This window comes from Emys orbicularis, chromosome 16 (assembly GCF_028017835.1).
Source record: "Emys orbicularis isolate rEmyOrb1 chromosome 16, rEmyOrb1.hap1, whole genome shotgun sequence".
Classification (NCBI taxonomy): Eukaryota; Metazoa; Chordata; order Testudines; family Emydidae; genus Emys; species Emys orbicularis.
The window spans coordinates 531,305-554,848 of NC_088698.1; positions in this window are offsets into that span (position 1 = coordinate 531,305).

Consider the following 23,544-nt stretch of genomic DNA (forward strand, 5'->3'; position numbering starts at 1 on the left):
CCCTTGAGCCAAGGGAACTATCTTATTGGCTGTGAGTAAGTGGAACCAGCCACTAGGGGGCACCGCACTCCCACAGCCTACCCAATGGTTACACCCATAGATGAGTGAATCTGATTCCCCGACCCCCCTCCCCCCACTCTTTCACTAAAAATACATCTAGGATCAGCCCCCTCCCCCACGCCGGCACAGAAGATGGCCTGGTCCCCATTGAATCCCTCTCACATATCATGCAGTCCCCCTGTATATCTGGGTTGGTGGGGTGCTCCCCAGCATCCCTCGCCACAGGTTCTTTTATGCACAATGTAGGCTCCAACAATAAAACCCAGACACCTAATACGAGCCCTCAGGCATCTCTCTTGCCTCTCTGCACTAAGCCTTCAGCCACTTGGAATTGCTCACTGCCTTCCTGAATGGGTTTGTAGTTGATATTCTTCGCATGTCACTGGTAATACCTTTGTCTGATCCTTTGAAGACATTTTGCTGCAGTAAATGGAACTTGGGAGGGTTTTTTTGTTTTGTTTTGTTTTTTGACTGAATGGCGCACTGGAGAGAGGTGATGGATTGATGGCTCTGGTACCTAGAGTCACCTCTGTTCCTGTAGAACAGGAGAGCAGCAGGGCCAGCCAGGCCCTCCCCCTCCCCATGATTCCCCAATGATGGGCTTATGTAGATAAATCTCTGATAATTTTCATATGACTTTACATTGTGCCTCTTCATATGACCTTGTAGTGGGTCTACCCACATGTGACCTCTGTTTTCATGAAACTTTGTATCAAAGCCTCATATAGAAACCTTGTACTGATGAGCCTTGGTATATGAAAACTTTGTAACAAAGCCTCATGTAGAAACTTTGCATTGCTCTTGTTATAATGTTATAACCCCTAAGGATAGAATAAGATAGAAGAAAAATGTCTCTTTGCTAAGAATAGACTAAGTTTTCCCCCACCCCTTAATCAATTGCCCTGTTGAATGAACGAGGTGTGAATGAGTAAAGGCTTGGAAAAAAACAACAAGGAGTCTGGTGGCACCTTAAAGACTAACAGATTTATTTGGGCATAAGCTTTCCTTGTTGTTTTTGTAGATACAGACTAACACGGCTACCCCCTGATACTTAAAGGCTTGGAAGGCAGCACCTCCAGACAGCTGCAACAGTTGGAGAGGGGATGGAAGCCAGACCCAAGGACAATAAAACTTGTCAAGTGGGCTCACGTACTTGTAAAACAATATCATTCTTGTGTTTTTATTTTAAGTACAAAATAAATATGTATAACGAATTTAAAAGTATGTAATTAGTAATTTGATATGTCGGGTGGTGCCTTTTTTATGTGTTCGCTCCCCCTGACGTCAGAACCTGGCTACGCCACTGGCCCTGGGGTGAACAGAGACGTGTGTCCTGAAGGTGGAAGTTGGGGTCCTGGTGACCGCTGTGGTGGGAACAGACCCCAAAGACTCTGTAGCTGGAAGCAAGCCCAACCTGAGTGAAACGGGGGGAATTTTGCTGGCCAGTGAAGGATCTGTCATAGCTAGTAGCTGTGAGCTACCAGGGTCACCTTCCCTTTTGGGGAACACAGGAGTGTCGGACCCAGAGGGGAGCCCAGAGAGGGAAGCCCAGACAGAAGGTGAGGGGGGGGGGGCGAAGAGTCCGCCCACCTTTTGTAGGAAGGATCTTTCATAGAATCATAGAATATCAGGGTTGGAAGGGACCTCAGGAGGTCATCTAGTCCAACCCCCTGCTCAAAGCAGGACCAATTCCCAACTAAATCATCCCAGCCAGGGCTTTGTCAAGCCGGGCCTTAAAACCTCTAAGGAAGGAGATTCCACCACCTCCCTAGGTAACGCATTCCAGTGCTTCACCACCCTCCTAGTGAAATAGTGTTTCCTAATATCCAACCTAGACCTCCCCCACTGCAACTTGAGACCATTGCTCCTTGTTCTGTCATCTGCCACCACTGAGAACAGCCGAGCTCCATCCTCTTTGGAACCCCCCCTCAGGTAGTTGAAAGCAGCTATCAAATCCCCCCTCATTCTTCTCTTCTGGAGACTAAACAATCCCAGTTCCCTCAGCCTCTCCTCATAAGTCATGTGCTCCAGACCCCTAATCATTTTTGTTGCCCTCCGCTGGACTCCTTCCAATTTTTCCACATCCTTCTTGTAGTGTGGGGCCCAAAACTGGACACAGTACTCCAGATGAGGCCTCACCAATGTTGAATAAAGGGGAACGATCACGTTCCTCGTTCTGCTGGCAATGCCCCTACTTATACAGCCCAAAATGCCGTTAGCCTTCTTGGCAACAAGAGCACACTGTTGACTCATATCCAGCTTCTCGTCCACTGTGACCCCTAGGTCCTTTTCTGTAGAACTGCTGCCTAGCCATTCGGTCCCTAGTCTGTAGCTGTGCAGGGGATTCTTCTGTCCTAAGTGCAGGGCTCTGCACTTGTCCTTGTTGAACCTCATCAGGTTTTTTTTGGCCCAATCCTCTAATTTGTCTAGGTCCCTCTGTATCCGATCCCTACCCTCTAGTGTATCTACCACGCCTCCCAGTTTAGTGTCATCTGCAAACTTGCTGAGAGGGCAGTCCACACCATCCTCCAGATCATTAATAAAGACATTAAACAAAACCGGCCCCAGGACCGACCCCTGGGGCACTCCGCTCGAAACCGGCTGCCAACTAGACATCGAGCCATTGATCACTACCCGTTGAGCCCGACGATCTAGCAGCTTTCTATCCACCTTACAGTCCATTCATCCAGCCCATACTTCTTTAACTTGGCGGCAATAATACTGTGGGAGACCGTATCAAAAGCTTTACTAAAGTCAAGGAATAACACATCCACTGCTTTCCCCTCATCCACAGAGCCAGTTATCTCATCATAGAAGGCAATTAGGTTAGTCAGGCACGACTTCCCCTTGGTGAATCCATGCTGACTGTTCCTGATCACTTTCCTCTCCTCTAAGTGTTTCATAATTGATTCCTTGAGGACCTGCTCCATGATTTTTCCAGGGACTGAGGTGAGGCTGACTGGCCTGTAGTTCCCCGGATCCTCCTTCTTCCCTTTTTAAAGATGGGCACTACATTAGCCTTTTTCCAGTCATCCGGGACCTCCCCCGATCGCCATGAGTTTTCAAAAATAATGGCTAATGGCTCTGCAATCTCATCCGCCAACTCCTTTAGCACCCTCGGATGCAGCGCATCCGGCCCCATGGACTTGTGCACATCCAGTTTTTCTAAATAGTCCCGAACCACTTCTTTCTCCACAGAGGGCTGGTCACCTTCTCCCCATACTGTGCTGTCCAGTGCAGCAGTCTGGGAGCTGACCTTGTTCGTGAAGACAGAGGCAAAAAAATCATTGAGTACATTAGCTTTTTCCACATCCTCGGTCACTAGGTTGCCTCCCTCATTCAGTAAGGGGCCCACACTTTCCTTGACCTTCTTCTTGTTGCTAACATACTGAAGAAACCCTTCTTGTTACTCTTAACATCTCTTGCTAGCTGCAACTCCAAGTGTGATTTGGCCTTCCTGATTTCACTCCTGCATGCCTGAGCAATATTTTTATACTCCTCCCTGGTCATTTGTCCAATCTTCCACTTCTTGTAAGCTTCTTTTTTGCGTTTAAGATCAGCAAGGATTTCACTGTTTAGCCAAGCTGGTCGCCTGCCATATTTACTATTCTTTCTACACATCGGGATGGTTTGTTCCTGCAACCGCAATAAGGATTCTTTAAAATACAGCCAGCTCTCCTGGACCCCTTTGCCCTTCATGTTATTCTCCCAGGGGATCCTGCCCATCTGTTCCCTGAGGGAGTCAAAGTCTGCTTTTCTGAAGTCCAGGGTCCGTATTCTGCTGCTCTCCTTTCTTCCTTGTGTCAGGATCCTGAACTCGACCATCTCATGGTCACTGCCTCCCAGGTTCCCATCCACTTTTGCTTCCCTTACTAATTCTTCCCTGTTTGTGAGCAGCAGGTCAAGAAAAGCTCTGCCCCTAGTTGGTTCCTCCAGCACTTGCACCAGGAAATTGTCCCCTACACTTTCCAAAAACTTCCTGGATTGTCTGTGCTCTGCTGTATTGCTCTCCCAGCAGATATCAGGGTGATTAAAGTCTCCCATGAGAACCAGGGCCTGCGATCTAGCAACTTCTGCTAGTTGCCAGAAGAAAGCCTCGTCCACCTCATCCCCCTGATCTGGTGGTCTATAGCAGACTCCGACCATGACATCACTCTTGTTGCTCACACTTCTCAACTTTATCCAGAGACTCTCAGGTTTTTCTGCAGTTTCATACTCCTCTCTTACACACAACGCAACTCCCCCACCTTTTCTGCCCTGCCTGTCCTTCCTGAACAGTTTATATCCATCCATGACAGTACTCCAGTCATGTGAGTTATCCCACCAAGTCTCTGTTATTCCAATCGCATCATAGTTCCCTGACTGTGCCAGGACTTCCAGTTCTCCCTGCTTGTTTCCCAGGCTTCTTGCATTTGTGTATAAGCACTTAAGATAATTCATCGATCGTCCCTCTTTCTCAGTATGAGACAGGAGTCCTCCCCTCTTGCGCTCTCCTGCTCATGCTTCCTCCCAGGATCCCATTTCCCCACTTACCTCAGGGCTTTGGTCTCCTTCCCCCGGTGAATCTAGTTTAAAGCCCTCCTCACTAGGTTAGCCAGCCTGCTTGCGAAGATGCTCTTCCCTCTCTTTGTTAGGTGGAGCCCGTCTCTGCCTAGCACTCCTTCTTGGAACACCATCCCATGGTCGAAGAATCCAAAGCCTTCTCTCCGACACCACCTGCGTAGCCATTCATTGACTTCCACGATTCCACGATTTCCCAGGAGGAGGCTGAAGAATCTGCATTTAAACTGCCAGACCCCTCTCCTGTGGATCAGGGTTTAAGGGAGAACTAGGAGTCAGATCTCCTGGAAGGGGTTGTCCCCCCAGCTAACCTTTGGGGAACAGAAAGTGGGGTGTCCAAAGGGGTCCAGAGCACTACATTGAAAAATGTTCCTGCTACGCTTGTAAGAGATAAAACTGTCTCTTCAAGGCAGGAGGGAAAAAAATTCTGCATGGGTGAAACTTCACAAGGGAGTGGGGTCCAGCCCAGAGAAATTCCAGAGGGAGGGGCCAAGAGCAGGCATGATTGCAGGACACCTTTTCCTTGCCAAAGCCTCAAACACATGCTTGAATTAGAAGCCTTCCCCAAAGAGGCAGAAGATTCTGCATCAGAGGGCCTACCAGGGTGCACAAAGAAATGGGAAAATGCAATAGACACTAAACAAGCGAAATTGAGTGAACAAAGCCTGTCCACCATAGATTTGCTGTTAACCTTGTGTCTGTTGCTAATTAATCTATGGGTTAAAACAAAGGAGTTAATACTAGTGGTAAACCCTTTAAAGATGTGGGACATACCTGATTGGTGGAAGAAACTGTTGTACATGCTAGGGATGGTGACAAGACAATCCCACAAGCATGTTACTTTTTAGCCTATACCTGTAAACAGACTGGAAGCTTTGCACAGCAGCAAAAGCATAACAGGCCTATGCTGCTGTGTAGAAGGGGAAACTGAGGCACACTGCCTCATGACATTGGTGGCTAAATGCCAAGACACCTACACTTTAACAGATATTACTATCTGCATTCTGTTAGCAATACTACACCCCAACCTGTTTTCAGGCATCTGGGGACCAGGAATCCCAAAACTTAGAATCATAGAATCAATTTTTGCTGCCCCAAGCAAAAAAAAAAAAAAAAGCCGCCCGAACTGCCGAAGCGGTGCTGCTCTGGCGGTGCTCCTCCTGCTGTGCACCCTGAAGGATCCTCTTGCGCGCACCCCACTTTGGAGACCACTGGACTAAACAATCCCAGTTCCTTCAGCCTCTCCTCATAAGTCATGTACTCCAGCCCCCTAATCATTTTTGTTGCCCTCCGCTGGACTCTTTCCAATTTGTCCACAACTTTCTTGTAGTGTGGGGCCCAAAACTGGACACAGTACTCCAGATGAGGCCTCACCAATGTCGAATAGAGGGGAATGATCACATCCCTCGATCTGCTGGCAATGCCCCTCCTTATACAGCCCAAAATGCCATTAGCCTTCTTGGCAACAAGGGCACACTGTTAACTCATATCCAGCTTCTCATCCACTGTAACCCCTAGGTCCTTTTCTGCAGCACTGCTGCCTAGCCATTCGGTCCCTAGTCTGTAGCAGTGATGGGATTCTTCCGTCCTAAGTGCAGGACTCTGCACTTGTCCTTGTTGAACCTCATCAGGTTTCTTTTGGCCCAATCCTCTAATTTGTCTATGTCTCTCTGTATCCTATCCCTACCCTCCAGCGTATCTACCACTCCTCCCAGTTTAATGTCATCTGCAAACTTGCTGAGAGTGCAGTCCACGCCATCCTCCAGATCATTAATGAAGATATTGAACAAAACTGGCCCCAGGACCGACCCTTGGGGCACTCCGCTTGATACCGGCTGCCAACTAGCCATGGAGCCATTGATCACTACCCATTGAGCCCGATGATCTAGCCAGCTTTCTATCCACCTTATAGTCCATTCATCCAGCCCATACTACTTCAACTTGCCAGCAAGAATACTGTGGGAGACCGTATCAAAAGCTTTGCTAAAGTCAAGGAATAACACATCCACTGTTTTCCCCTCATCCACAGACCCAGTTATCCCCTCATAGAAGGCAATTAGGTTAGTCAGGCATGACTTGCCCTTGGTGAATCCATGCTGACTATTCCTGATCACTTTCCTCTCCTCTAAGTGCTTCAGAATTGATTCCTTGAGGACCTGCTCCATGATTTTTCCAGGGACTGAGGTGAGACTGCGAAGTTATGAATACTGGCTGTGTACTGGCTTGATTTTAACTAGCCTAGTAGAGCATTTGGTCAGCTTCTTGAGAAAAGTGCAAATTAAGTGCCCAGTCAAAAACCACTTAAGCCAACAATTAATTTGAAGATGCCAATCCATATCTGAGCCTTCCCAGGAATGTGGCTTGGCTGGTAAAAACTGAGTCATGCATGGACATGTGACTTGCCCATGTGACTCCAAGACTCCATCTTGGAGCTGGACTTTGCATAGGAGTGAGGAGGGGGTCTCCACCCACAAGAGAAAGTCTATTTAAACCCCTGGGAGACCCTTCCATTTTGTCTTCAGCTGGCTAAAGGGATAGCCTCTCCACTCCCAAGGATTCCTGAAAGAAACTGGAACAAAGGACAATAACTACAGGAGGTGTACGTGATTGCTGGACCCAGACTAGCAAGAGACTAGTCTGTAAAAGGAAGCTTACTGGAACTGGTGAGGTTTTTATCTGTACTCAGTTGTATTACTGTATTAGGCTTAGATTTGCATGTTTTGTTTTATTTCACTTGGTAAATTCACTTTCTTCTCTCTGTCACTACTTGTAACCACTTAAATCCTACTTTCTGTATTTAATAAAATCACTTTTTACTTATTAATTAACTCAGAGTATGTATTAATACCTGGGGGGGGGACAAACAGCTGTGCATATCTCTCTATCAGTGTTATAGAGGGTGAACAATTTATGAGTTTACCCTATATAAGCTTTATACAGGATAAAACTGATTTATTTAGGGTTTGGATCCTATTGGGAGTTGGGCATTTGAGTGTTGGAGAAAGGAACACTTCTGTAAGTTGCTTTCAGTTAAGTCTGCAGCTTTTGGGGGACGTTGTTCTGACCTGGGTCTGGGTTTGTAGCAGGCTAGCGAGTCTGGCTCGAACCAGGCTGGGCACTGAAGTCCTAAGCTGCCAGGGCAGGAAAGCAGGGGCAGAAGTAGTCTTGGCACATCAGTTGGCAGCCCCAAGGGGGTTTCTGTGATTCAACCCATCACAGTGTCTAAATTTGAAGTCCCCTTTGAGCTTGAGGCCCAGGCCAAATGGCCCTCCTGCCCCCCCCCCCCCGCCTGATTGGCCCTGGGGACAGCGGAGGAACCCCTGAGCTCACAGGCAGCAGCCAGGGGTGACGGGGGAGCCCCTGAGCTCCCGGCCGCTGCGGGCCTCTGGAGCTGCGGGTGGTGGGGGTACCCTGCAGCTCACGGCTGACACAGGGAGTGGGGGATCTCTGGAGCTGCAGGCAGCAGGGGTAACCCTCAGCCCCCAGCTACTGCAGGCTGCTCCTAGCCTTCAGGCAGTGTGGGGATCTGCAGAGTCCCATTTTGTCCAGGATATTTTTAGTAAAAGTCACGGACAGGTCACGGCTTCCATGAATTTTTCATTTTTGCCCGTGACCTCTCTGTGACTTTTACTAAAAATATCCATGACAAAATCTTAGCCTTAATTATAACTCTGTCTCCATGCATCTGACGAAGTGGGCATTCACCCACAAAAGCTTATGCTCCAATACATCTGTTAGTCTATAAGGTGCCACAGGACTCGTTGTTGCTTCTGTCTCCATAAGCCACAAACATTTATGACCTCTATTTGGAAATGGTGGGGGGGAATATATGTATGCATAACTATGAAAGTACAATGTGAATAAAATAATTAGCTCCAGCCAGAAGCAAAAGTTTTGCTGTATCTTAAGGATGCTTAACATCTGGAATTAGAATATACTGTGGTGGATCTGCTAAGCAGGAAACTATGATTCCCATCAACCCACTCCCAAGTGCACCTCCCCTTCCTCCTGGCCAGGTAACTGCTTAAGTGCCTGCACCTAGGGTAGCTGCAAGCAGTCCCTTTCCAGCCAGCCCTAGTAAAATACCCCTTCACTTTAGTCAAGTATCTGACTGGTTATTGGGTCCCACCATGGTTAGTGCCTACAAGATGAAGGATGCTAACTGCAGAATGAAATAAGATGCTTATTTCTGAATTAGCACCATCACAGAGCGCTTCTAGTCAGTTCCACTCCTTTACAAGTTCATTGGATGGCAAACAATGTACAAATCAGAGGAACGTTCAGGGATATATTTAATCGGTCCATGTAGGAACCCAGAAGGGCATATGCCCTCTTTAGTGCACCAGTGATATGGGGACTATGAGTGCTTGCAGAGACAGATACACCTATCATGAAAATTAGTAATGTGGGAAAGTGTTGGTAAAATTCTTTCCAATCTGCCAAGGCCTTCCCTCCAGAGGATCTAATACAAGAAACTGAGTAGAGCAGAATGTCCTTTTTCCTGTTAGAATCATAGAATATTAGGGTTGGAAGAGACCTCAGGAGGTCATCTAGTCCAATCCCCTGCTCAAAGCAGGACCAACCCCAACTAAATCATCCCAGCTAGGGCTTTGTCAAGCCGGGCCTTAAAAACCTCTAAGGATGGAGATTCCACCACCTCCCTATGTAACCCATTCCAGTGCTTCACCACCCTCCTAGTGAAATAGTGTTTCCTAATATCCAACCTAGACCTCCCTCACTGCAACTTGAGACTATTGCTTCTTGTTCTGTCATCTGCCACCACTGAGAACAGCCTAGCTCCATCCTCTTTGGAATCCCCCTTCAGGTAGTTGAAGGCTGTTATCAAATCCCCCCTCATTCTTCTCTTCTGCAGACTAAATAACCCCAGTTCCCTCAGCCTCTCCTCGTAAGTCATGTGCCCCAGCCCCCTAATCATTTTTGTTGCCCTCCGCTGGACTCTCTCCAATTTGTCCACATCCCTTCTGTAGTGCGGGGCCCAAAACTGGATGCAATACTCCAGGTGTGGCCTCACCAGTGGCGAATAGAGGGGAATAATCACTTCCCTCGATCTGCTGGCAATGCTCCTACTAATACAGACCAATATGCCGTTGGCCTTCTTGGCAACAAGGGCACACTGTCGACTCATATCCAGCTTCTCGTCCACTGTAATCTCGTCCACTGTAATCTCGTCCACTGTTCTCCTCTCTACAATATCAAGCCACTTAGTACTCTTGATACAGCAATTACTTGTATGGCATAGAGCAGAGAGCTCAAGGCTGGTGAGCTCCAACAAAAGCCCTGTACATGAGTGCAAGTGTTATGACCCATTGTTTGACTAATTGGCAGGGCCTGAACTGGGGATATTCAGCACTAAAAGCATGTCCCCCTATGACTGGTGCCAGCATCCAGAGCTGGTAGAAGTTGTAGACTCATAGTCTCTCATGTGGACTGGCCATTAGAGAGGGACATGACACACACTGGGTCAGAGTGCTCTGCACTTGCCTTGTTAGAAGCAGCTTACCTTTTGCACAGCAGAGTTCAAGAGCTGTGCAATGACACACTGCCTGGGTCAAACCTGGGGTTTGAACCTGGGACCCTGAACAGGGAAATCATGATCTCTATCACTTAAACGAACAGAGTAACTCTGTTAGCTGGGTGCAGTAATAGCCTCTTATCCCCTTATATAGGCCAGCAAACATTATAAGTGGACACGGGAAAGCTTGTGCCAATGCATGACACCACCTAGCTCACTATGGTCTTGGTCTCACTTGAGGCCCCTACTTGAGGCAATACTTGAGGCCCCTTTTGTAATACAAAAAAACCAATGATAATGAATATGTTTTCTCTTTCAGTATGTGAACTTGATAAAATTTATTGTATGTTTGATTTTTGGTGTTTAAAAAAAAAAAAAAAGATACTTACTGGGAATTTTGGCCCAAATTCTGCCCTCTGTGACCTGCAGGTAACTACATTGGCCTAAATAAGATTGTACAAAGGAGAATGAAGGCAGAACTTTGGGCCAGCACATTCAAAGTTTTCAGCTTCCACCCTTGTAAGACCTGGTACAGATCCCACCAAGTTGAGGGGAAACTGGCTCTGTGAAAGAGAAAGAAATAACCAGTTAAGGCTTCTCATTGTGTAAGACACTAACAGTTCAAAATTGCAGTGATTGTACAGCACAAAAATCCTGATGTACAATCTATTCCTTTATGGATATGATTTAAAATTCATTCATTCTCCAGACTCATTCCCATTATTACCAGCAAACCAGTGATATGGAATTACTTACTTCTAAGCCATATGGTCTTTCCAGGACAGCTAGAATACCTCCTTAGAGTTTATCCTAATTAATACATTTTCTATACCAGAAGTTCATTCTGAATCTTAATTTTATGTTAACTAAACTGTACAAATACAAAAAGGAAAGTAGAATTTACAGTTAATATTACTGTTGCTTTTTTGTTGTTGTTGGGATTTGTTTTGTTGTAGAAAAAATTCTGGGCCTAAACTTAGCTGGATCAGGTAGGCCTATATTTTGGGCCTGGGCCTGAACATTTGTCAAGTTGAACTGAAAAAAGGGGTTGGTTTTTTTTTTTTTGGAGAAACAGGGACTTTTGGAGACAGGGTAAAGGAAAAGTACAAAAGTAGTCACAAGGCTGGTGATTCATAACTGCCCACTGTTAGTCTGTAGGGAAGCATGTAACCGCAAAGGGCAAATTAAAAAAAACAGGAAAGCTTGCTATGCTATATTCCCTTTTAAGAATATTGTATTCCATTTATGGCTAAGAAAGAGTGTATTAATAATTGTGGTTTTGTCCTATATAAGCTGCTGAATTTTATCTGTCGGGCGGGTGTTCGGCTGCCTTAGCTGACTCCCCCATGCATGCATGTTTGGTTAATCAATAAAGAAGCCTCAGGCTGTCTGATCCAAAAATCTACCGTGTAGTCGATTTTTTTCCACAACAGTTTGTTTTAATATCAAAGAGGTTTCCACTCCATTGTGGGGCAGTATTTAATGGTTCTGTATTAAGAAATATTTTGGGGTGGAGTAACGTGTTATAAACCATCTGGGTTAATTTTAGATTTTCATGCTTCTAACAAAAATGTTACCCGTTTTAAGAGTTAATTGCAACAGAAAAGTCAGTTGGACGTGTGCCTGAAAAGAGAAAAACACCCTACCATGCTGACTCATTTATGTAGCAGGAGAGGTTTCATGTATGTAGTAGGACAAAAAAGAACTGCTGACCCATAGCAGCTTTTTTTTTTTAGTATTATTAACAGTAGGGCTTTTTCCCCTTGGGTTTTTTCAAATTGTCAGAATGACAGAGAAGAGGCAGGTCACTATGTCTGATTAATTCTGCAGCCAGTTAAACAAATATAGGGAAAGGCAAATAATTAGCTTGGAAAGCTCATCTGGAAAGTTTTCAAATGCCAGGTGAAATATCCTGAATTATGGAAGATTAAAGATAGTTCATAACAAAGCTTTTATGCAAAAAATAAAAAATCTACATATATACCTGGAAAACATACCAGTGGAAAGTGCTGTTAAAATACCAAAAACATGCAAACTAAACACACACGATCATTAAAAACCTATTGCAAATGCCAGAGCATAACACGATTAAAAATAAAAAAAATCACCTAACATAGAACTAAAGCCAGCTATCTCCTCCCTATCCACTGCAACCTCAGACTTCCACACCTATTTCCCACCAACACACAGGTTTCCCAAGTCCCTCCTGCTGCATGTACTCCTGTGGGAATTCTGCACCAAAACATTTAAAATTCTGTGCCAAAAAAATTAAAATTCTGTGCACGATATCTTAAAATGCTGCACAATTCTGCATATTTTATTTGTCAAAATAACACAATATAATCACACCAGTTTCTATTATTTTAGTAATTTATTTCAAAATACCTGTCTGCAAGTATGTCTGTACCCATGTTCCCTCTAATTTTTTCCATTCATGTGCGGAATGAATTTTGTTATGTGCAGATGTGCACTACCAGTAGAAACCAAAAACCTAGGTATAATATGTATTTTTAAAAAGTTACCATAGGGATAATTACTCCAGCCAGGACAAGTTAGGCATTTTAGAACTCATTACTCAATTAATTAAATTTAAGCGTAAGAGAGAAATAAAAATTATGCAATGCATAAACCAGTCAAAAAACTAAAATAACAGCACTTTGAAAGAAGTATCAAGAAGTAACAACAACAATAATAATAATACAAGTATGTGTTGGGAGGTGAGTGTGAAAGATTGTGTGTGTGAGAGACACTCTGTGTGTGCGTGTGTGTGTGAGAGAGAGAAAGAGACACACACAGTCTGGTGTATGTGTGAGACACATACACAGTGTGTGCGCGCGCGCGCGTGTGTGTGTGTGTGACAGAGAGACACAGTCTGGTGTGTGTGTGTGTGTGTGTGTGTGTGTGTGTGTGTGTGTGTGTGTGTGTGACATAGAGACACAGTCTGGTGTGGGTGTGTGACAGAGACAGTCTGGTGTGTGTGTGTGTGTGAGTGACACAGAGACACAGTCTGGTGTGTGTGTGTGAGGGAGAGAGAGAGAGAGAGAGACACACACACACACACACACAGAGCGTCTGGTGAGGGGGGCATGCGTTGCCCCTTTAAGTACTCTGCCCTTTTAAGTAGATCGGCACTCACCAGTCTGAAACCTGCTTGTTCAGATACAGCAACAGCTGCCAGCAAGCTCCGTCCCACGTCCCACTCCTGAGCCCTGTCATGTCTCACGCCCCCCCCACACACTGCACAGCAAGCAGGAGGCTCCTGGGAACAGCTGGCCAGGGGATCCAAGGCAGAGGGCAGGAGCAGCACGGCAGTGGGAGGAGGGGCACCTGAACTGCGTGGCACTTGATAGATTGTGGGCGGCCACCCAGCCACGCAGCTTGGAGGGAACTTAGGTCTGTACCAATACAGACAACGAAAAAGATTCAGGAATGTTTAACAGTCCTTACTAGGCATATTAATATAGAACTTTGAGTAATAATTCCTTTAAACACAGAACTGTATTTCCTGCACCCTTCAGGAGCAGTGCAACGGCTTGTGGGAGTCAGGGGTAATGGAGGAGCTGAGGGAGAGGGAAGTAATTGCTGGGAAGGAGTCTGGGGGGTTCACACCTGGAGGGTTGTTGAGTGTGGATGGGAGAAGTATGGAATGGGGGGAAGAGGGGTTGGGAGGGGGAGAGCAATTGTTAGGGAACTGGGGATCCTCCCCCATGCAGACCCTGGCTGACCCCTGTGACCAAGGTCCTAATTGGGAGCCAGCTGTGGTCACTCAATTTGGGTGAACTGAAAAGAATAGGGCAGCCAAACCCCAAAAAGCTGGTGGATATTCCAATACTTACATTTACCAGGCCAGCATAAAACAGCTTCTTTATTACCTTACTGGTTACTCAGAAGTCCAAACAACACAGTTCGCTTAAGTGATCCAGACTCAGGCCTCCATCCAGATACCCACGTCAAATATGATGAAAATTTCTGTAAATCTTATTTCATCATGTAAAAGAAAAGGTTCTACCAATCCCAATGGATTGGACACATTACCTCCCAGGTTAATGAATGTTTCAGATCTTACCCGAATACAGCCAATTCTTATTAACTAAACTAAAATTTATTAAAAAACAAAAGAGAGTATGGTTAAAAGATCAATATACACACAGACATGAGTTCAGTTCATTGAGGTGCAGATTCACAGCAGAGATGGTGAGCTTTGTAGTTGCAAAGAGTTCTTTCAGAAATAATTCATAGGTTATAGTCCAATGTCCAAATCTCATATTCTGGGCGGACCAGCATAACTGGGACCTCAGTCTTGCGACTCAAACTTCCCCTGATGAAGCCTAAGCAGATCTGAGATGACAGAATCAGACCCAAGGATCTTTTATACAATTTCATGTCTTTTGACAAGTTGGAGTTCCTCAGGGAACAAAAGGGAATTAGGATGACTTTGAAGGAGTCCATCACCGGTACTTAGCTATACGAATTAACATACGGCCATTTGCTTGTTCCTCCATCATTCACAGTACATTTCAAAGAGAGATGAATACCAAGATATCCTGTGTTTACAATTCATTTAAATGAAATCAGAATACAGCCTAGACAGGGACTGTCGATTACATTGTCAATCCTACTCATACATATGTAAATATGCAAAACCACAAACATCTCCCCACATGTCTTTTGAGGGTTATTTATTTTGCAGGATGTTTAACCCTTTCTAGCCATGCGTCACAACCCCTAGCCTCTCCCATTCAGTCAGGCACATCTGCACCTGTCCTCATGTGTCCCTGCAGCACCACTCAGCCACCCGTCCTCCCCCTCTCCATGTGTCCCTGCACCCCTCCTCAACCACCCATCATCCCCATGTGTCCCTGAACCAGTCCTCAGTCACACCTCTTCCTCCATCCCCACATATCTCTGTACCTCCCTCCCCCCGTCCCGATGTGGCCCTGCATCCCCACTCCTATTCATTCCCCACCCCAGTCTGTCCCCCCCTTCGCCTTTCTGAACCCCCAGTCTATGTGACCCACTACCAGCCCCATGTGCCCCACTGTCTGTCCCCCCCATATCCTGTGCCTCCTCACCTGGCCCTACGGGCAAGGTGCTGTGAAGAATACAGCCTCTCCCATTCCCTCTCTGTGGCTGGCTGAGACAGCTGCCCTCTGTTCCGGTGCCACAGCAGGCCCTGGTGGGCGAAAGGTGTAATTGCAGCGCCTCTCCAGAAGAATGTATTTTCTGCAGAGAAAAAAATATCTGTGTGCGCGCATTGCTGCAGAATTCTCCCAGGAGTATGCATGATCATATCCCCAGATTTGTAAATCAAATATTTTTCTACACGTCTTAATATTTTCTAACCAAACTTTCTAAAAAAATAAAGATAAAGAAAAGAAAAATCACGCTTCCTTGCTTTTCATTCTCTCTTCACTTGAGTTTCTCTCAGTCTGCGGTCTTACCAGTCACTTTCCCTTCTATTTCTGTGTCAGCAAACTTTTCTGTTCTACTTTAGATCTGTAGATCTCTCTCCCCCTATCCCCCGTATCCTTTTCCTTGCTCTTCCATCCTTTGCTCCCACATTCCCTCCTCTCCTCCCCCCACCCCCGCTTTCTCCCTTCTCTTTTTGTTCCCCCACTCTTTACATGGTATCCTCCCTGTAGTGGGGCAGCTGCCCCACTCCGATAGGCAGGGGTTAAAAGCAGCCAAGCTAGGCTGATTTGGGGAAGCAGCCATAGCTGTGGCCAGCTCAATTAGGGCCCAGCTCGCCCTGATAAGAGGGCTGTAGGCCAGAAGCTGGAGGAGTCCTACTCTAGCCCTGGAGTTGGAAGGGTTAGCTGCCTGAGAGCAAAGTACCTGAAGCAGAGCAGTGCTGGGAAAAAGGGCCAGAAGATCTGGGGAGCTCCAGCCTGGTAAACCCCCAGGCTGCAGGCCTTGGTGAAGGCCTACAAAGGTACTGGGGCTACAGAGGTGCAGCCTGGGAATAGGCAGAGGCAGCTGGTCCAACCTCCTAACCAATGATGAGTGGCCGTGACAGACTGCAGTTTGCCCCAGTGAGTGGGGGGTTAGATGACGACTGGCAGTAGCCACTGAGACAAGGTGGGTTTAGAGGGTTGGGGGTTTCCCTGGGAGGGGAGACCCAGAGTGTGGGGGTACTGCTGGGGCAGAACCCTGAGGAAAAGGGCACCGGGGTCCAGGAGGGACACGGGGCCTGAGGCAGGCGAGACACCCACCGGCAGAGGGCACTCCGAAGCCTGGAAAGAGTTAATTCCCAAGATGACCAGCAGGAGGTACCACACCGGTGAGTCTCGACCTCGCACTCCCCTGTTCAGTATCCACATTTTCTCCTTCCCTTGTTTTTTATAGCTAATTAATTCAGCAGTGTCTTGCTTTTATTTATTCTTTATCCGTGAAATGGCCCTTTAAGGAAATTCATTATTTCACAAAAGACCTTGCAGAGAAACTGGGCAGTGGTGGGTGCACATCTTGAAGAGGAGGGAAGGAGGAGGAATGAAGGGAACTATTGGACTATTGTTTCTGATCTCCCCTTGCCCGCCAACTCCTATTCCTTGGGCTCACTTGTAAAACCTATTACCTCAGGCAGATATTTATTTATTTTACAATATTTAATTTTCAGTGTCAGCCAGCTTCATAACAAAAGCTCAGTTGGATAAAAAATTACTCCCATATACACACCTGTTCATTTTTACTACCCTTTAATACAGCTCTTCTCAAAGTGTGGGACATGCTTCCAGACAGGACATGAAGAATTAGGCAGAAGGCTGGGGGAGGGGGGGGTGGTGATACCATTCATTTGTTCTCAGAACTCTGTTTTCATTTCTCTTTAAAAAAGCAAGGCCATGTCTACACTACCACTTATGTTGGCGAAACTTATGTCACTCAGGGGTATGGAAAAAAACACCCTCCTGAGTGACATAAGTGGTAGTGTGCACAGCACTATGTGAGTGGGAGATCTTTTCCCGCTGACATAGCTACTGCTGCTCGTTAGGGGTGATTTGTGTCGACAGGAAAACTCTCTTCTGTCAGCATAGAGTGACTACACGAGAGATCTTATAGCAGCACAGGTGCATCGGTACAGCTGTGATAGTGTAAGGGCTCTAATGTAGCCATAGCCTAAATCTCTAGCTGTTATAGTTGTGAAAAAAACATGACCCAAGTGAAACTGATGTAAGGATGTCTGCCTGAGTCTGCAGAAAGCCTCAAACTGACCCATTCATTCATTGGGTGCTAACTCAGAGGCCGATGATACTTTCAATATCAACATTGTTAACTATTTCACTGCTCATCACAGCATGAAGGTAAGGAGAGGAAGTATCCTATTATAAAGATCTTCACACCAGTGTTTACCAAAAGGAGTGGTGGTGCAGAGTATAAAAAAGTAGCTGGAAAAGCGGTCTGGTGTGTGGAAGATCTATAAATTAATCTACATTGGCCTTTAACACCACATGGTGGAGCTGAAAGAGGAGGTGAATGGTTTCATTCTCCTTGAGGTAGGCTCCTCTTTCAGAAGTTTGGGAAATGTTACCTGGACAAGAAATGCACTCATTGTGGCTGTTCAGGTGTTTGCCACAGCTGTGTGAATAGAAACCGAACCCAGCTCTTGTGTTCTCTGGTAAGTTCATTGGAAGATAAATGAAGGTTACTGTGTTAGAATATAGATATTCAGGCCTGCCTATACTTTAAGAACTTAGGTGTATTTTTATCACTTAGCTAGTTATAGAGGTATAAAACAAAGAATCAAAGTCATAAGTCCGCCTGGATATGGGCCTTCTCTCACTAGGATACTCTGAGGGCTTGTTCTTAGGCTAAGGTCTTTGGCTCATCTTCACATCCCAAACCAGTCACATTGAAATAAGGTGCTATTGGGCTGTTAGGAAGATGATCCTGTCCTGATAGTGCCCATCACCACCAGTTTACGAAACAGATCTTAAGATGGTTAAAGAAAACTTAGTTTGATAGCATCCTGTGTGGCAAGAAATCACTTATCAATGGTTGTGGTTGTGAAATCCTCATTTCTGTATTGTTTTATCTTTATGGCCCCCACTTTTCTACTGTTAATCTGTCTGTTTCTCTAATTGTTTCTGTCTGCTGTATAATTAATTTTGCCAGGTATAAGTTAATTAGGGTAGTGGGATATAATTGGTTAGAGAATTATGTTACAATATGTTAGGATTGGTTAGTTACATTTCAGTAAAATGATTGGTTAAGGTATAGCTGAGAATATTACTATATAAACTGGGGTCAAACAGGAAGTGAAAGGGAAAATTGGAATCATGCTTGCTAAGGGGGGGAATGGGAATAGGGAACAGGGGCACGGGGTAAACGCTGTGCGGAGTCAGAGTTGGGAAGGGGGACATGGGGTAAACGCTCTGCGGCATCAGAGTTGGGAACGGAACACTGGAGAACAGACTATCGGCATATAGACTGGTGTGAAGGGCTTCGGAATATGCTTGCTTGGAAACTAACCCCAATAAACATCACATTGTCTGCGCTTCAGACTTCTGGTCAGTTGCTGCTTGCTGTCTGCGTGACAAGAACCAGGGAAGTGGGAGAGTTGAGAAAAAGCCCTCTAACATACTGTGATTCTAGGCACCCTATATTCATACACTACTGCAGTACTGTTTGTTCAAATTATGCCTTGTGCAGTATTACCTGAAAGCTAATAGACTGGTTATTAATATAATTGTAAAATGCATGTGTTAATGTTTTATGTGAAGTTCTGAATTCCCTCTGTATGATGTTACTAGAACTAGCCTGACCTAGGTAAAGGTAATAAACAGGTCTGTCTGAGACAAAGGAATGTAGGTTTACCTCAATATATATATTAGCAGTAAACAAAGCTAACGAGCTAAACCAGCGGGGGTTATCGTCATCCTGAACTCAAGAGACAGAGATTTAACCCGGCTCCTGCACCAGAGAGACACAGGAGGCTGAATCCTCAGGAGGCCTTCCTAACTTGTAAGATAAAGACAATCACTTTGGGGATATAAGGATCAGGAAGAGAGACTCCATTTTTATCCTTCACCTTAAGAGACAAAAGAACCAAGTTATTTGACCTTTGTGATGGGTCCTGGACAGCCAAAACTGGAAAGGAGAGTGTGGGTGAGAGAAACCATCTTGCAGAAAGACTGTATCTTGTTAGATTAAGTTTGTCTTTTAGATGCATTTGCACTTTTATTTTCTTGTTATTTCTACCTTTATCCCTTTTACTTGGTATCACTTTATCCATGATTTTTTTTGTTAATATACTTGTTTTGCTTTCATTATAAATTGTCAGATTTCCCCAATAGGAACATGTTTAAGACAAGCAAATGATGCTGCCACTGCCCAAGTGGACTCAGATCTCACAGCATGAGGCACCGGACTGCTGCTAACCTGTAACATTCAGGGACACATTGTTTAACCCATCTGGAAATGGTCTGAGCAGATACATCAGGGAAGATTTGGTAGGGGAAGTAGAAGTGGGTGGCAACCTAGGCAGCAGTGACCATGAAATGATTTAGTTCAGGATCCTGACAAAAGGAAGAAAGGAGAGTAGCAAAATACAGACCCTGGACTTCAGAAAAGCAGACTTTGACTCCCTCAGGGAACTGATGGGCAGGATCCCCTGGGAGGCTAATATGAGAGGGAAAGGAGTCCAGGAGAGCTGGCTGTATTTTAAAGAAGCCTTATTGAGGGCACAGGAACAAACCATTCTGATGTGCAGAAAGAATAGCAAATATGGCAGGCAACCAGCTTGGCTTAACAGTGAAATTTCGGTGAGCTAAACTCAAAAAGGAAGCTTACGAGAAGTGGAAATTTGGACAGATGACTAGGGAGGACTATAAAAATATTGCTAGAGCATGCAGAGGTGTAATCAGGAAGGCCGAGGCACAATTGGAGTTGCAGCTAGCAAAGGATGTGAAGGGTAACAAGAAGGGTTTCTACAGGTATGTTAGCAACAAGAAGATAGGGTCCCACACTTTCCCTGACTTACTGAATGGGGGAGGCAACATAGTGACAGACGATGTGGAAAAAGCTGAAGTATTCAATGCTTTGTTTTTTTTTTTGTGTTTTTTTTTTGCCTCGATCTTCACAGACAAGGTCAGCTCCCAGACTGCTGCACTGGCCAATACAGTATGGGGAGGAGGTGAGCAGCCCTCAGTGGTGAAAGAACAGGTTAAGGACTATTTAGACAAGTCCATGGGTCCAGATCTAATGCATCCAAGGGTGCTGAGGGAGTTGGCTGATGTGATTCCAGAGCCATTGGCCATTATCTTTGAAGACTCATGGCAATTGGGGGAGGTCCCGGACAATTGGAAAAAGGCAAATATAGGGCCCATATTTTAAAAAGGGAAGAAAGAGAACCCGGGGAACTACAGCCTCACTTCAGTCCCTAGCAAGGAATCCATTTTGAAGCACTTGGAGGAGAGGAAGTTGATCAGGAACAGTCAACATGGATTCATCAAGGGCAAGTAATGCCTGATCAACCTGATTGCCTTCTATAACTGTCTCTGTGGATATGGGGAAAGCGGTGGTTGTGATATATCTTGACTTTAGCAAAGCTTCTGTTACGGTCTCCCACAGTATTCTTGCCAGCAAGTTAAAGAAGTATGGATTGGATGAATGGACTATAAAGTGGACAGAAAGCTGGGTAGATTGTCAGGCTCAACGGGTAGTGATCAACAGCTCGAACATGGTTGCAACCAAAGTCCTGTAGTGGCACCAAATCTTGTATAAAGGGGGTCAAATGAGGTGTCTAAGACAAGGTTATGGTTCGCTGGTTATGATTACGCTGTCTATATGTGTGTATCAGTTTTGAAGTTGAAGTTATGAATATTGGCTTTATACTGTCTGTATTTCAAACTTATGCTATGCTTCTGGGAAACATCCCAGACAAGCTGGTGCTAGCTCTGCCTAGCCTGCTTGATGGCCCATTAAGGACCATCAGCTATACAATGGACCCATTGAGAGAAGGAAAATATGCCTTGAGACTCAGCAAAGTATGCAGAAACTTGCCCATGTGACTCCAGACTCCATTTTGATGTGATTTTCCACAGTAAGAACAAAGAGGTGTTCTTACACCTGGAAAAGACTATAAAAGGCTGATGCCTGATCTCCATCTTGTCTTCATTCCTGCTTCTTACCTCTGGAGGGACTTTGCTACAAACAGAAGCTTTACACAAAGCACTGATGACCTATCCCAGCTGGGGATGTATTCCAGAGACTTGATTTGAACCTGCAGTTTATTCTATCGCTGCTGCAAGCCTGAACCAAGAACTTTGCCATTACTGTATGTAATTGATTCCATTTAACCAATTCTAGCTCTCATCCATATCTTTTTCCTTTTATGAATAAACCTTTAGATTTTAGATTCTAAAGGATTGGCAACAGCGTGATTTGGGGGTAAGATGTGATTTGTATATTGACCTGGGTCTGGGGCTTGGTCCTTTGGAATTGAGAGGACCTTTTTTCTTTTATTGAGGTATTGGTTTTCATAACCATTTGTCCCCATAACGAGTGGCACTGGTGGTGATACTGGGTAACTGGAGTGTCTAAGGGAATTGCTTGTGTGACTTGTGGTTAGCCAGTGGGGTGAGACCAAAGTCTTCACTGTCTGGCTGGTTTGGTTTGCCTTAGAGGTGGAAAAACTCCAGCCTTGGGCTGTAACTGCCCTGTTTTAGCAATCTGTCCTGAATTGGCACTCTCAGTTGGGTCCCGCCAGAACCAGCATCGTTACAGCTGGGTAGATTGTCAGGCTCAATGGGTAGTGATCAACAGCTCGATGTCTAGTTGGCAGCCGGTATCAAGCGGAGTGCCCCAGGGGTCGGTCCTGGGGATGGTTTTGTTCAACATCTTTATTTATAATCTGGATGATGGGATGAATTGCACCCTCAGCAAGTTTGCAGATGACACTAAGCTGGAGGGAGAGGTAGATACACTGGAGAGATAGGGATAGGGTCCAGAGTGACCTAGACAAATTGGAGGATTGGGCCAAAAGAAATCTGATGAGGTTCAACAAGGACAAGTGCAGAGTCCTGCACTTAGGAAGGAAGAATCCCATGTACTCCTACAGGCTGCAGAATGACCGGCTAAGCGGCAGTTCTGCAGAAAAGGATCGGGGGATTACAGTGGAGGAGAAGCTGGATATGAGTCAGCAGTGTGCCCTTGTTGCCTAGAAGGCCAACAGCATATTGGGCTGTATTAGTAGGAGCATTGCCAGCAGATCAAGGGAAGTGATTATTCCCCGCTATTTGGCACTGGTGAGACCATGCCTGGAGTATTGTGTCCAGTTTTGGTCCCCCCCCTTCAGAAGGACAGAGTCCAGCGGAGGGCAACGAAAATTATTAGGGGGCTGGGGCACATGACTTACGAGGAGAGGCTGAGGGAACTGGGGTTATTTAGTCTGCAGAAGAGAAGAGTGAGGGGGGTTTTTGATAGCAGCCTTCAACTACCTGAACGGGGGGTTCCAAAGAGGATGGAGCTAGGCTGTTCTCAGTGGTGGCAGATGACAGAACAAGAAGCAATGGTCTCAAGTTGCAGTGGGGGAGGTCTAGGTTGGATATTAGGAAACTCTATTTCATTAGGAGGGTGGTGAAGCACTGGAATGGGTTACGTAAGGAGATGGTGGAATCTCCATCCTTAGAGATTTTTAAAGCCCAGCTTGACAAAGCCCTGGCTGGGATGATTTAGTTGGTGTTGGTCCTGCTTTGACCAGGGGATTGGACTAGATGACCTCCTGAGGTCTCTTTCAACCCTAACAGTCTATGATCATGACTCATATGATTCTTAGAATAGGAAAAAATAATAGAGAAGAGTTCCTAAAACCTTTAGGTCTATTTAAATAATATGTTAATACCCTTCTAGCATCTAAAGTATGCAACTCAGATGGCCCTTTATTAGCATGCAGCTTTGGAAAAAACACTTGTAAATTAACTGTCTGATTGACAAGAAACTTGGAAACTATTTTTGGTAAAAACCTGGGATCAGGTATAAGAACCACCTTGTCTTTATGAAAAATAGTAAGTGGCAGGTCTGCCATCAAAGCATTCAATTCTCTGATCCTTCTGGCTGCTGTTACAGCAACAATAGAGAAGTAAAATATAGATCACTGTCCTACCTGAACAACTTTCCCCTTTACATGAGGAAGAAAAGGTCTAAGAGCTATGCAAGTGGCCCTTACTTCTAAAATGTTTAGAAGCAAATTCCTTTCCTGAGATGCCCAGATGAGCTCCGCATCCACTGTTCGAAACATCACAGGTTATTGTGCCGGGTGGCAAAAGAGCTGAACAGCCCCACTGAAGGCATCTGCCCACCGCACCGCATCAACTCATTTCGATGTCCCATCCCATTCCCAGCATGCCCCGCGCACACCCTGGCCCCGTCCCAGCATGTTCTGCGCAATCTCTGGA